The sequence below is a fragment of the Hyperolius riggenbachi genome, chromosome 10 (genome assembly GCF_040937935.1).
Source record: "Hyperolius riggenbachi isolate aHypRig1 chromosome 10, aHypRig1.pri, whole genome shotgun sequence".
NCBI lineage: Eukaryota > Metazoa > Chordata > Amphibia > Anura > Hyperoliidae > Hyperolius > Hyperolius riggenbachi.
The window spans coordinates 110,429,878-110,442,239 of record NC_090655.1 but is presented as its reverse complement, the minus strand read 5'-3'; the positions used below and the strand labels follow the sequence as shown (position 1 = coordinate 110,442,239).

The following is a 12,362-nucleotide window of genomic DNA, read 5'->3' as shown; positions in this document are numbered from 1 at the left end:
TAATGTGTTTTGGGGTGTATTTTTCCACATACCCATGCTGAGTGGGAGAAATATCTCTATAAATAGACAATTGTGTGTAAAAAAAATAAAAAAATTGTCATTTACGGAGATATTTCTCCCACCCAGCATGTGTATGTGTAAAAATACACCCCAAAACACATTATACTACTTTTCCTGAGTACGGCAATACCACATGTGTGGCACTTTTTTGCGGCCTAACTGCGCTAAGGGGCCCAAAGTCCAATGAGCATCTTTAGGCTTTACAGGGGTGCTTACAATTAGGCACCCCCCAAATGCCAGGACAGTAAACACACCCCACAAATGACCCCATTCTGGAAAGTAGACACTTCAAGGTATTCAGAGAGGAGCATAGTGAGTCCGTGGCAGATTTCATTTTTTTTTGTCGCAAGTTAGAAGAAATGGAAACTTTTTTTTTTTTTTTTTTTTTGTCACAAACTGTCATTTTCCGCTAACTTGTGACAAAAAATAAAATCTTCTATGAACTCACCATGCCTCTCACTGAATACTTTGGGATGTCTTCTTTCCAAAATGGGGTCATTTGGGGGGTATTTGTACTATCCTGGAATTTTAGCCCCTCATGAAACATGACAGGTGCGCAGAAAAGTCAGAGATGCTTGAAAATGGGAAAATTCACTTTTGGCACCATAGTTTGTAAACGCTATAACTTTTACCCAATCCAATAAATATACACTGAATGTTTTTTTTTTTATCAAAGACATGTAGCAGAATAACTTTCGCGCTCAAATGTATAGGAAATTTTACTTTATTTGAAAAATGTCAGCACAGAAAGTTAAAAAAGTCATTTTTTTGACAAAATTCATGTCTTTTTTGATGAATATAATAAAAAGTAAAACTCGCAGCAGCAATCAAATAGCATCAAAAGAAAGCTGTATTAGTGACAAGAAAAGGAGGTAAAATTCATTTAGGTGGTAGGTTGTATGACCGAGCAATAAACCGTGAAAGCTGCAGTGGTCTGAATGGAGAAAAAGGCTCTGGTCCTTAAGGGGCGAAAAGACTGTGGTCCCGAAGTGGTTAAATGTTGCCTAGAGAGTCTGAAGGGAAATTTTACTCTGACATATGGGTCGGAGACTGCTCTCTTCCGGGTTGGGCCTCTTCCAGCAATCTTCGGAAGGATTCGAGCTTCGGAAGACTGGTCTCTCTGCACTGCGCAATCGCCCTTTCTCACGTACTCGTGTTTGCGCAGTACAGAGCCATCTGTCTTTAGACTGGCGAAGTCTCCTGCGGCAGGAGATTAAAACTGAGAAGCCTGCGGGGGAAAGAGGAGACCAGGAGGAGAATGTTAAGGCTCTATAGGACCCAGAGCCTTCCCTCTCCTTAGGCAAGTATCTGTTTTTCGTTTTAAAGTTCCCTTCAGATTCACTTTGAAACAGAAGGTAGAACAGAAACAGAAAAGGAAGAAATGGAAGGCCACTATTCAGCTGCACCCGAGAAAGCCCTTTTTTTTCCATAATGCATTACTTCAGGTCAGTGAGTGAATATACACAGCTGAGGTAGTTCCAGAGACCATACATACCAATGAGCGCAAACTTCCAGAGTTGCAGGGATTTATTCCTGTGATGGTGGCTGCATTTGGGGGTTTGGAGGCCCTGTGTGTCCTGAGGAGGTGTGCCTAGCACATGAAACCGCTGTAGACCGGGGGCTGTTGTTGTTGTACCTGTTTGCTATGTGTTTAATAGACGGAAATTTTGCTTAGAGAGTGCTGGAGTCCATATTTTCTGTTCTGGCATTTGGGGGTTTGCCTTGCCAGCTTTAATCAACTATGGTTACTTTGAGCAGCCTCTCCTCTTATTTGTTGGAGCCACGAATTTTAGTGCTGTGAGGGAACAGTCCTGTGATGCCTGTGGATAGTTTCTTCTCTGCACTATGGGAGCAGAGGAAGTCTTCTGGGACTGTCTGATCACTATCTATTGGGTCAGTGTACATCAGTAAGGAATGAGGGACAAGCCTGTTATAGCAAACAGATGTTATATGTTAAACGTCTACAGTGGAGAGAGTAACTGTCTCAAGCCATGGAAATAATATGTACACATTCCATGCATGCCGTAATAAAACCTACATAATCAATGTAATACGTGAAAGGTTAGGGCTGGTGTTTAGGAATATGGAACGTGTAACTTGGATACATCAGCTTGTATAATTGGCACACAAAGTACTGTAACTATCCAATATATTTAATACACTATCTACAGTAGAACATGTTTAATTTGCCTTGATAAATGATTGTGGTGACTACGCACAACCTCCGGTACTGTTAAATAAATCTTTTACAAGAATTTTGTGTAAATTGATGCTGAAAGTCCAGTATTAAAGGAACTTTGTTTAAAAGGTGTAATAAATGAATATTTTCCTTTTTTGAAAGACCACATGTATTTTTGTACAATAGGGTAAGGGGGGAAGGGGCAGATATTACTCAAAAAGGTTTTATGAAAAAAGCCTTCAGGACTAGCCTCCTACTTTCAAGCACAATTACAGATATAAGCTATTACTAGACGACTGCGTGCTACTGTGCCTCTGCAGCTGAACTTGGGCAAGAAGAGGAGCACAGGCGTGAACTTCCAAAGGGTCCTGGGCAGTGGCTGTAGTCTCATGGAAGATACAGGAAGCCTCTTTTTTGTTAACTGTATACAATGAACAGAGGCGCAAAAAGTATAACATTAGATTAAATGAGCTTAAAAACCAACTTAAATGGCAAAATTGAAGGAGGAAGTGGTGGTCTTACCTCCCTCAAGCAGACACGACAACGACTGCGATTCAGACAGTCAAACACATTTATTAGGAACTCCAAAAAGAAATGCAACGCGTTTCGCAGGTTCAACCCCGCTTCATCAGGCAATATAGGGAGGAGTATCAAACAATCTGCACAAGGATTCAAATTAAGCGCCTCCCCTGTGGAAAATGTGGCAGTGATATAAATGCGTAGTAATAATATTTAAGGGCTTGTTCTCACTATGTGAGGTGCTGTCAGTTATGACACACCACACAAGGGGTGCAATCATGAAAGTTCATGAACGTTCGTGTTACCATTCACAGTACAGAGAGTGTTCTCTGCTTTGCAATGTACCATGTCTGGGAACGTCTTAGTGGATGTTGCACATGATTACCATTTGGGTTGTACAGTATTGTGGCCACCAAAGTCCACATTCTAACATATGTTGCCATGCATCACATGTATCTGGTAAAGTGTGCACAAAATCACAATCGTGAATGCATTGTTTAGTATGGACAAGCCTTAACTGGAGCAGACACAACCTAAGAACTGAGTTTTCTGCCCTTCTACTCAGTGTACTGACTAAAGTTTGCTCTTTATAGGAGCATCAGCGAAGAATAATGTGACACAAATAAACTTTTGTGTGGGAAAGAAAACCCTCAATCCATTCAGGACTTCTTTAAAGTCAACGTTACCTATGTCTGTTGACCAGGGATGCTCATCCGGATCCCGGGTACCCAGGTAAACCCGGGTATCCGACCATTTTTCCGGTATCCGGATCCGATCCGGATACCTGGGCCACTATCCGGATAGCGCTATCCGGATTCTATCCGGATATCTGGTCGCATAATCCGGGTACCCGCGGATATCCGTCCAGATATCCGGATCCGGATAGTGTAACTAAGGAGATGATGTCATTGAGCCAATCAGAGGGCTCCCAGCCAATCAGAGGGCTCCCAGCAGAAGCCCTAGCAACCAATCACAGAGGGGAACCCTGGCCCGCCCCACCTGACCTCATTGAGCCAATCAGAGGCCTCCCAGCCTAAGCCCTGGCACCCAATCACAAAAGGGAACCCTGGCCAGCCCCCCTGTATAGTAAGGAGGGCTGGCATGATGAGAAAGATCGTCCTTGCTTGTGTGGCTGGCTGGTCACTGACAGACTTGCTCCACTGCTGCCTTAGCAAGTGTTGTATACAGTGATAAACCTAAAGCTTTGAGTGCTAAACACCTTCACTACACTATTGTTCTATTGTTGTAATTGTTTGCTTTTATTCACCCAGTTAGGTCCTGTCTGTGTCTGTGCAGGCCAGCAGGACAGTATAGGGAATAGGAGGATTACTGTGTTATTGTATTGTAGTTAGTACTGCAGTTAGTTGTTATGGTGGCGTTCCCGCACTCGATTTCCCGCTCGATTGCTGTCGACTCGATTATTTCCAACATGTCCGATTTGCGTTTCGATGGATTGTTAGGTCGATTTGGCATACTTTACATGCAAATCGACCTAACAATCCATCGAAACGCAAATCGGACATGTCGGAAATAATTGAGTCGACGGGAATCGAGCGGGAAATCGAGTGCAGGAACGCACCGTGTGTACCCGCCACCATAACACAGTGTGCACTGTCTGTCCTCTACTCTGCGGTTTGTCACTCTGTGCTGATTTGATGTAAAGTCCAACCCCGATTTTATTAAAGTAAAAGTACCCCACATCATCTGGTGACATCATCACGTATAAGTTGTACTATGTCTGCTGGCATCGGCAGCCGGGGGAGGGGCAGCAAGGGCAAGAGGACAGGGAGCAACATTACGGCCACCCTCAGAAGGTCTGTCGTGCCAGTGTCGACCCCAGCGGGCAGCCTACCCTCAGTCAGCGAGCTTTTCGCTCCAGGCACCGCGATTGAACTCAGGGCTGTTAGCCGCCCGCAAGGAGTTTGAGGAGGATGTTCTGGGTTTTGAGGAGGGAGGTATGATGTTGATGATGGGATGAAGGACCGTGACTACCATCCGCAGGATGGGGATGTCAGCTCTGACTCTGAGGAGGAGGATGCGTCGGTGGGTTTGGCATGGAGGATCAGCATTGCAGACAGTGGCCGTGGAATGCAGGGCCCATCCACATTCTTCTGCCGCTACCACCAGCCGCACCACTCAACCCCCAACCGCCACAGGGAGAAAAGCCGCAGCATCCCATTCAGGCCGCAGGGGAATCTTCACCACCCCAATCTGGCCGCCACCGTGCCACAGGCCACTGCTGCTGATACCGCCACCTATATTCAACCCAAAACACAATTGCACTGTCATTTTTTTTGAGGTGTCTGGGCTGAAAACTGTCATGTCCCAGTTGTGCGATTGGACTTTGGACACAATGTGGGCTGCACGACCGCTGTCGGGAACCTAGTCCTGATGTTAATTGACTGCTTTTTTTTTTTTTTTCATTGTAGGTCGAACAATTTTTTAATTAGTGTTCCCTTTAAAAAAAACATGTTGCTACATGCATCATTTACCCTAAAAACCCCTTTAAAAGCTATTTAAAGGGCACTTTCGGTTTTTCTATCCAGATACCCGAATAGGTCCGTCACCCACGGGTAATTTTGGTCGGATATCCGGATCCGATCCGGATATCCGCAAGGTCGGATCCGGATATCCAAATCGGATCCGGATATCTCGGTACCCGGATCCGGACGGGTAATGAAAAGCACTACCCGAGCATCCCTACTGCTGACCTCTTGGTTCAGGATTGTACACAGGTACCAACCTTTAGCTGGTGAGAGGAAGCAGTAACTGAGAGTTGTCTTCTCTGAATTAATAACCAGAAGTTTTGAATTGCAAAAACCTACTTGCTCTTAAAATGAGACCACATTGGATGAAAAAGAGCTGGATTTTATTGGAGAATGTTACATACACAACTACCTTCTACCCTCCAAGACGATCACAAAAGCAAGAAATTGGGGGTATTCCATTTACAAAAAGCATCTACTGTTGCCATGGTTGCAAGGACACATCCAAGGGATCCCCCTTGTCATGTCCCCTTGCCTTCCGATTTGATATACTGCTTCGCTTGGACTTGTTAAACAATTCTGTGTAGAATTTTTTCTTCATATGAACGCCTGTTATTTTATTTCTCTACTGGGGAGGTCTTCAGTGGGATTCTGCACAAAGTACCAAAATGGTTGAAAACCGTAAAGCTGAAGTCCGTCAGACTGTGCTTATGTGTTTAATATCCATTTCAATTATGTACTAATCTGAAAGTAGAAGGTTTCCTGCTGCGGTACAGGGCTGGAATGGATTGCAAATGTCTCCTTGGTTGCCATTCATTTCACCGAACCTTCTTTTTGTTGTGTACTTAGCGAGCAGTCTCTGTTGTTTCATTGAGGATAATGGATACACCTGCTGCATGGAACACATCTGCTTGGAATATATCATTGTCCCCTTTTATTGGATTAGCTGTAGAGCCCGTGGCACTCCAATTCTCCTAAACACAGCAATAAAACTGGTTATCTGTGTGAGAGAAGACAGAGCCTAGCATGTACGAGAGCAGTCCAATGTCCTGCTGACTGATTCTACACTCCAACGTAATACTCAGTCATGGGATAGAGCAGAGTGTGCTCTGTCCATTGTCCGACATTACCCCGGCTCTCCTCTTTTCTGACTCTATCCCAGAGCTCCAGGGAGTCTTCAGTGCAGCCACCACACAGCCATGCTTGGCTCGCTCCTACTGCTGACATTATTAGGCAGATTTTTAGATGATACTGATCTGATAAATAGCTTCCTTTATTTGTTTTTGTGAAATGACGTTATCTATCAGCAAGTTCCGTTCACTGGGACATTTTATGTTTACATATTTACTTCAATAAACAAGTATAGAAAGTATGTCAGCAAGCTTTTATTGGGGAAGTGGAGACATGCAGATGGTCAGCTACAGACAAAAAAAAGCCTTTTTTTTTTTCTTTCTGCTTGGCACGTTTACATTTTAAAGCAAACCTTGCATAAAAATGTATTGACGGGATTTGGTTCTTTTATCATAGGCACCTTACCACTGCCCTTCCTCCTGCCCGCTGCTCCACCCCTGTTTTCAGCTGTTTGGGCGATATCTTGTCTCCAGGGCCACACCTCGTTTTATATACCAGCCAAGCTCCCACAACACCTGCTGCACATACCACTACAGAGGATTTTGAGGGGTGGGTTGGAGCAGCATAGTCCATTTGGGAGAGGAGACGTTTTAGTGGGTGCCAAGTTGAGGACCCCTGTAGATCTGTATGCAGTGATTTAGTGATATACCTATGTAAAATAGAAGAGAAGAAAATAATTAATGAATCCCTGGAATTTTGCTTTACATAAAGATGTATATTTTTTTAAAAATAATTATTTTTTAATTACTAAATACTGAACCATTATGATAAATAGGGCAAAAAAACATTAGAGAGATTACTTTTGTCATGAGAAAAGCTTAGTGTGCCAACTCTGTGAAGCTGGCCCCACTACAATCCGCACAAATAAAAATTCCATCATGTTTGGTTAGTGCTACATTTGTGCCTATTTGTGCTGCTAAAATTAAGCTTTGTGCACTTTATTTTTTGCCAGACAATAACATCACCCATCCCCTGTACACCAGGCTACGGACATGAAATTGGCATGGTTGGGTAGTGTGTGTTTGTGCTAATTTGTGCTGCGAAAATCATCATTCTTCTATAATTATTTTAGATATTCACGTTTTTAGAAAGGTTAAGTTCACACAGCCCCCCTACAAAAGTGCACAGGCTGAGTGAATCTTTGACCTTACAAGATAGAATTATGATTTTTGAAGCACAAATCAGCACAAACACAGCACTGCCCAACCATACCAGTTTCATGTCAGAACAAATGGGCACTAACCAAACATGATGGAATTATTATTTGCGCTGGTTGTATCAGCTCTACAGAGCCTAGCTGGTCTATTGTACCATACATTTATGTCTTTAAAAGCAAAGTTCCATGTTTGCTGTGAACCTTTATTAGGTTCACCCTGGAAATATTTATGTTGTAGCTTTAATTCCCAATGAAACCTATTTGGCATAAATGCTTTAATAAATCACTCCTGCCTGCTGCTGGCCACCCTTGGAACCGTTTTCGCACAGGGCATTATCAGATTTGATTTCATAGTGATGGATCTGCTTTATACTCCTCTGCCGCCTGCCCAACCCTGTGAATTGCTGTTTGCTCTGTCCTGCAATTTCACAAACGACAAATGACTGACGTAAAAAATGTAGCGTTCAAGGTCAAATCTTTCTACTCACCACCTGCCACCTCACTGTTTTCACAGTGTAAATAATTTGTCATTATTATGACTTCATTTAGGAGCTAAAGAGCTGATAAGATGGCCATTAGAATATAGACAATTACGTTAAGCAGTTGTTTGATTGATAATAAGGGAAAGGACCTGCTAGGCAGTATGGATTGCAGCATTGAGCTTTGTACACAGAAAGAATCAAGTATGTGTACATGTATCCTCACTGGATCTTTAAAAAGGCACTGTACTGACATATAGTAGATTTATTCAAGATACCTACTTCTAAGTTAATTATTCCTGGTTTTCCTGCATAATAATCACGCGTACGTTAAAAAGGGGCGCTGGGAAAAAAGGGCGCGGGGTTTTAAACGATAAACATGGATAACGCTTAAAAATATAATGTACTATATTTCGTTTAAAAATAATGTTTTATACTCATCGACAACAAGTTAAATAATCGTACTCAATGCCAAGCCGCTGCAGCTAAAGCAAACAAAATTTTGGGATGCATTAAAAGGGAAATAAAAACTCGAGATGCTAGCATAATATTGCCCCTGTTTAACTCTCTAGTAAGGCCACATCTGGAATATGGAATTCAGTTCTGGGCACCACATTACAAAAAAGATATTGCAGTTTTAGAGCAGGTGCAGAGACGAGCTACAAAATTGATACGTGGGATGGAAGGTCTCGCTTACCAAGAAAGGTTAGATAAACTGGGTTTATTTAGTCTAGAGAAAAGACGCCTTAGAGGAGATCTAATTAACATGTATAAATACATTAGAGGGCAATATAATAGCTTGGCGGATGAGCTTTTTGTCCCTAGGCCTTTTCAAAGGACTAGAGGACATGAGCTGCGCATGGAGGAAAAACGTTTTAGCCATTTATTTAGGAAAGGGTTCTTTACAGTAAGAGTGGTTAAGATGTGGAATGCATTGCCACAGGAAGTCGTTATGGCAAACTCTATACCTGCATTTAAAGGGGGCTTAGATGCTTTCCTTGCGTTGAAAGACATCCATGGCTACAGTTACTAGGTTATGCCTAATGATGTTGATCCAGGGATTTTATCTGATTGCCATCTGGGGTCAGGAAGGAATTTTTCCCATTTGGGGCTAATTGGACCATGCCTTGTAAGGGTTTTTTCGCCTTCCTCTAGATCAACAGGGGTATGTGGGGGATGGGCTGGAGTTGTACTTTGTACTGGTTGAACTCGATGGACGTATGTCTTTTTTCAACCAAAATAACTATGTAACTATGTAACTATGTAACTATAAATCATTAACCTCCTTGCCGGTTATCCCGAGCTCAGCTCGGGGTAACCTGCGCAGGAGGATATCTCAGGCCCCGCTGGGCCAATTTGCATAATTTTTTTTTTGTTACAAGCAGCTAGCACTTTGCTAGCTGCTTGTAACTTCCGATCGCCGCCGATACGCCGCGATCCGCCGCGCCGAGTCGCTCCCCCCCGCCCCAGAGCCCTGCGCTGCCTGGCCAATCAGTGCCAGGCAGCGTTGAGGGGCGGATCGGGATTCCCTATGACGTCCCGACGTCCATGACGTCGGTGACGTCATCCCGCCCCGTCGCCATGGCGACCGGGGAAGCCCTGCAGGAAATCCCGTTCTCAACGGGATTCCCTGCATACTCTGATCGCCGAAGGCGATCGGAGTGGGTGGGGGGATGCCGCCGCTTAGCGGCTATCATGTAGCGAGCCCTTGGCTCGCTACATGATTTAAAGAAAAAAAAAAAATGTGCGGCGCTGCCTCCTTGCCGGATTTTTTAGACCGGCAAGGAGGTTAAATAATGTGCATGAAATTGGCAATTGTGAAAACGTTAATCTTCCGTTTAAAAAGTGAAACGTATAATAACGTTTAAAAAAAATAGTAAGTAACCCTCCCTGTACCTACCCCTAACCCCTAGACCCCCGTGTTGGTGCCTAAACCTAAGACCCCCCTGGTGGTGCCTAAACCTAAGACTCCCCTGATGGTGCCTAAACCTAAGACTCCCCTGGTGGTGCCTAAACCTAAGACCCCCCTGTTGGTGCCTAAACCTAAGACCCCCCTGTTGGTGCCTAAACCTAAGACTCCCCTGGTGGTGCCTAAACCTAAGACTCCCCTGGTGGTGCCTAAACCTAAGACTCCCCTGGTGGTGCCTAAACCTAAGACCCCCCTGGTGGTGCCTAAACCTAAGACCCCCCTGGTGGTGCCTAAACCTAAGACCCCCCTGTGATAAGCATTAACCACTTGAGGACCCACCCTTTACCCCCCCCTTAAGGACCAGCGCTGTTTTAGGTGATCTGTGCTGGGTGGGCTGTGCAGCCCCCAGCACAGATCAAAGGGCACTCAGAGCGATCAGATCGCCCCCCTTTTTTCCCCACTAGGGGGATGATGTGCAGGGGGGGTCTGATCGCTCCTCCTGGCTGGCATTTTGCGGGGGGGGGGCACCTCAAAGCCCCCCTCCGCGGCGAAATCCTCCCCCTCCCTCTCCTACCTGCTCCCCCGGGAGATCTGGGCTGCACAGGACGCTATCCGTCCTGTGCAGCCAGTGACAGGACGTCCCCTGTCACATGGAGGCGATCCCCGGCCGCTGATTGGCCGGGGATCGCCGATCTGCCTTACGGCGCTGCTGCGCAGCAGCGCCGTACAAATGTAAACAAAGCGGATTATTTCCGCTTGTGTTTACATCTAGCCTGCGAGCCGCCATCGGCGGCCCGCAGGCTATTCACGGAGCCCCCCGCCGTGAATTGACAGGAAGCAGCCGCTCGTACGAGCGGCTGCTTCCTGATTAATTAGGCTGCAGCTGGCGACGCAGTACTGCGTCGCTGGTCCTGCAGCTGCCACTTTGCCGACGCACGTTATGAGTGTGCGGTCGGCAAGTGGTTAATAACGTGTGAAAAAAATATTGTGCTGTTTTTCGTTTAAAAATAAATGTTTTAAAAAAAGCTTGTACTGTTTTTCGTTTAAAAATAATGTTTAAAACATTATAAATCCTAAAATAATGTGTGATCATGAGAAGCAGTTATAAAACAGTAAAAGTCTCTGGGCGCCGCTTATAAAACGTTATTTTTCTCCGGCGCCCTTTTTTCCTGTCGGGCGCCCATTAAACGATATTTATTATGGGAGTGAATGGCGGCGCCCGATTTGTCCACTTGCCTCAGGCGCCCGAATTTACTGTTACCAATAATCACTTCCTTTATCTAAATCTTGCTGTATATAGGTATACAGCCGGAATGTGACTGAAGCAGCAGTCATTAATGGATCAATGTGCCAGAAAGGGTATGTAAATCTAAGAAATGTAGGTCAACAGAGGCGCCAACTTAGGATAAAATACACTAAAATCCTTTTAAAAAGGAGATAGCGGTGCATTTACCTCCGAGTGTAAGACACGGGGGTTGATTCACTAAACAAAATAGCGCTTAACCTCCTGTTACTCGTGCTATATGCAAAGCTTGCCTTAAACGCAATGGGCTGCACTCTACGTGCGCTGCTGTCCACATAGCGCGCGTAATCACAGGAGCACACACTATGCTGCGGGTAGCACAATCACAAGAGCGCACAGGAGCGCACACTATGCTGCGGGTAGCACAATCACAAGAGCGCACTCTATGCTGTGGGTAGCGCAATCACAAGAGCGCACTCTATGCTGCGGGTAGAGCAGCATAGCGTGCGCTAGTAATTTACGCCGCCTCCCTGCAAATAAGGAGCGCTCCTCTCCACCCACCTTGAGCCCTTTCGGGTCCAATCACTTCAAAAGACATGATCCCCACACTCTGATTGGCCCAACAGTCTCCCTGTCACTTTAATGCATTTCACAAGAATTTCCTGCTTCTCCAGGCAAAACAGTTGGAGTCTCTGTGGCAATGTAGTTGTAGGCTTGGCTCCCCAGAATCTCTCCCCCTCCATAGTGACAAGTCCTCTTGCCTCATGCTACTTTTTACTAGCCCCAAACTGCTCTTGTGTGGTCTCATCAAAAATGTCAGTGTATAAGTATGCAGTTGTAGCATATCGCATTTGAGTGCAGTAAAGTAAACACGGCATGCAGGCAGCGTCCAGGAATTAATAGGTGGACAAAAAATGTGTATATATGTCCAAACACCTGTATTGCATGTGCATATCTGTATCATATTACCACTAAATACGCTAATGGGATAAAGTTCAAGTTGCATAAATTATCAAAATCACTGCCACAGCACGGATTACTGCAATATAAAAATTAACTTTTATTGCTTATACATAAAATACCAAATCCTACAAAACCCTATATTTAAAACGCCCTCTAATAGGGTACTACCTGTGAAAGTCCCACAGTGCGCACTGTATAAATGACCCAGGGCGATAAAAATCGCCTGTGCACTTAATA

General features: G+C 44.7%; 1 protein-coding gene and 1 long non-coding RNA gene across 4 annotated transcripts in view; one reads left to right on the top strand and one right to left on the bottom strand.

The window, feature by feature from the left end:
* NEURL1 (neuralized E3 ubiquitin protein ligase 1) overlaps positions 1–12,362 on the top strand; it is a 372,529-nt gene that overhangs the window by 288,690 nt on the left and 71,477 nt on the right. The window lies entirely within an intron of this gene.
* The window catches only part of LOC137535508 (uncharacterized), an 89,834-nt gene continuing 84,233 nt past the window's right edge, over positions 6,762–12,362 (bottom strand). Inside the window, exon 5 of the long non-coding RNA XR_011024405.1 lies at positions 6,762–7,024. This is a non-coding gene — a long non-coding RNA (uncharacterized lncRNA). The remainder of the gene's footprint in view (positions 7,025–12,362) is intronic.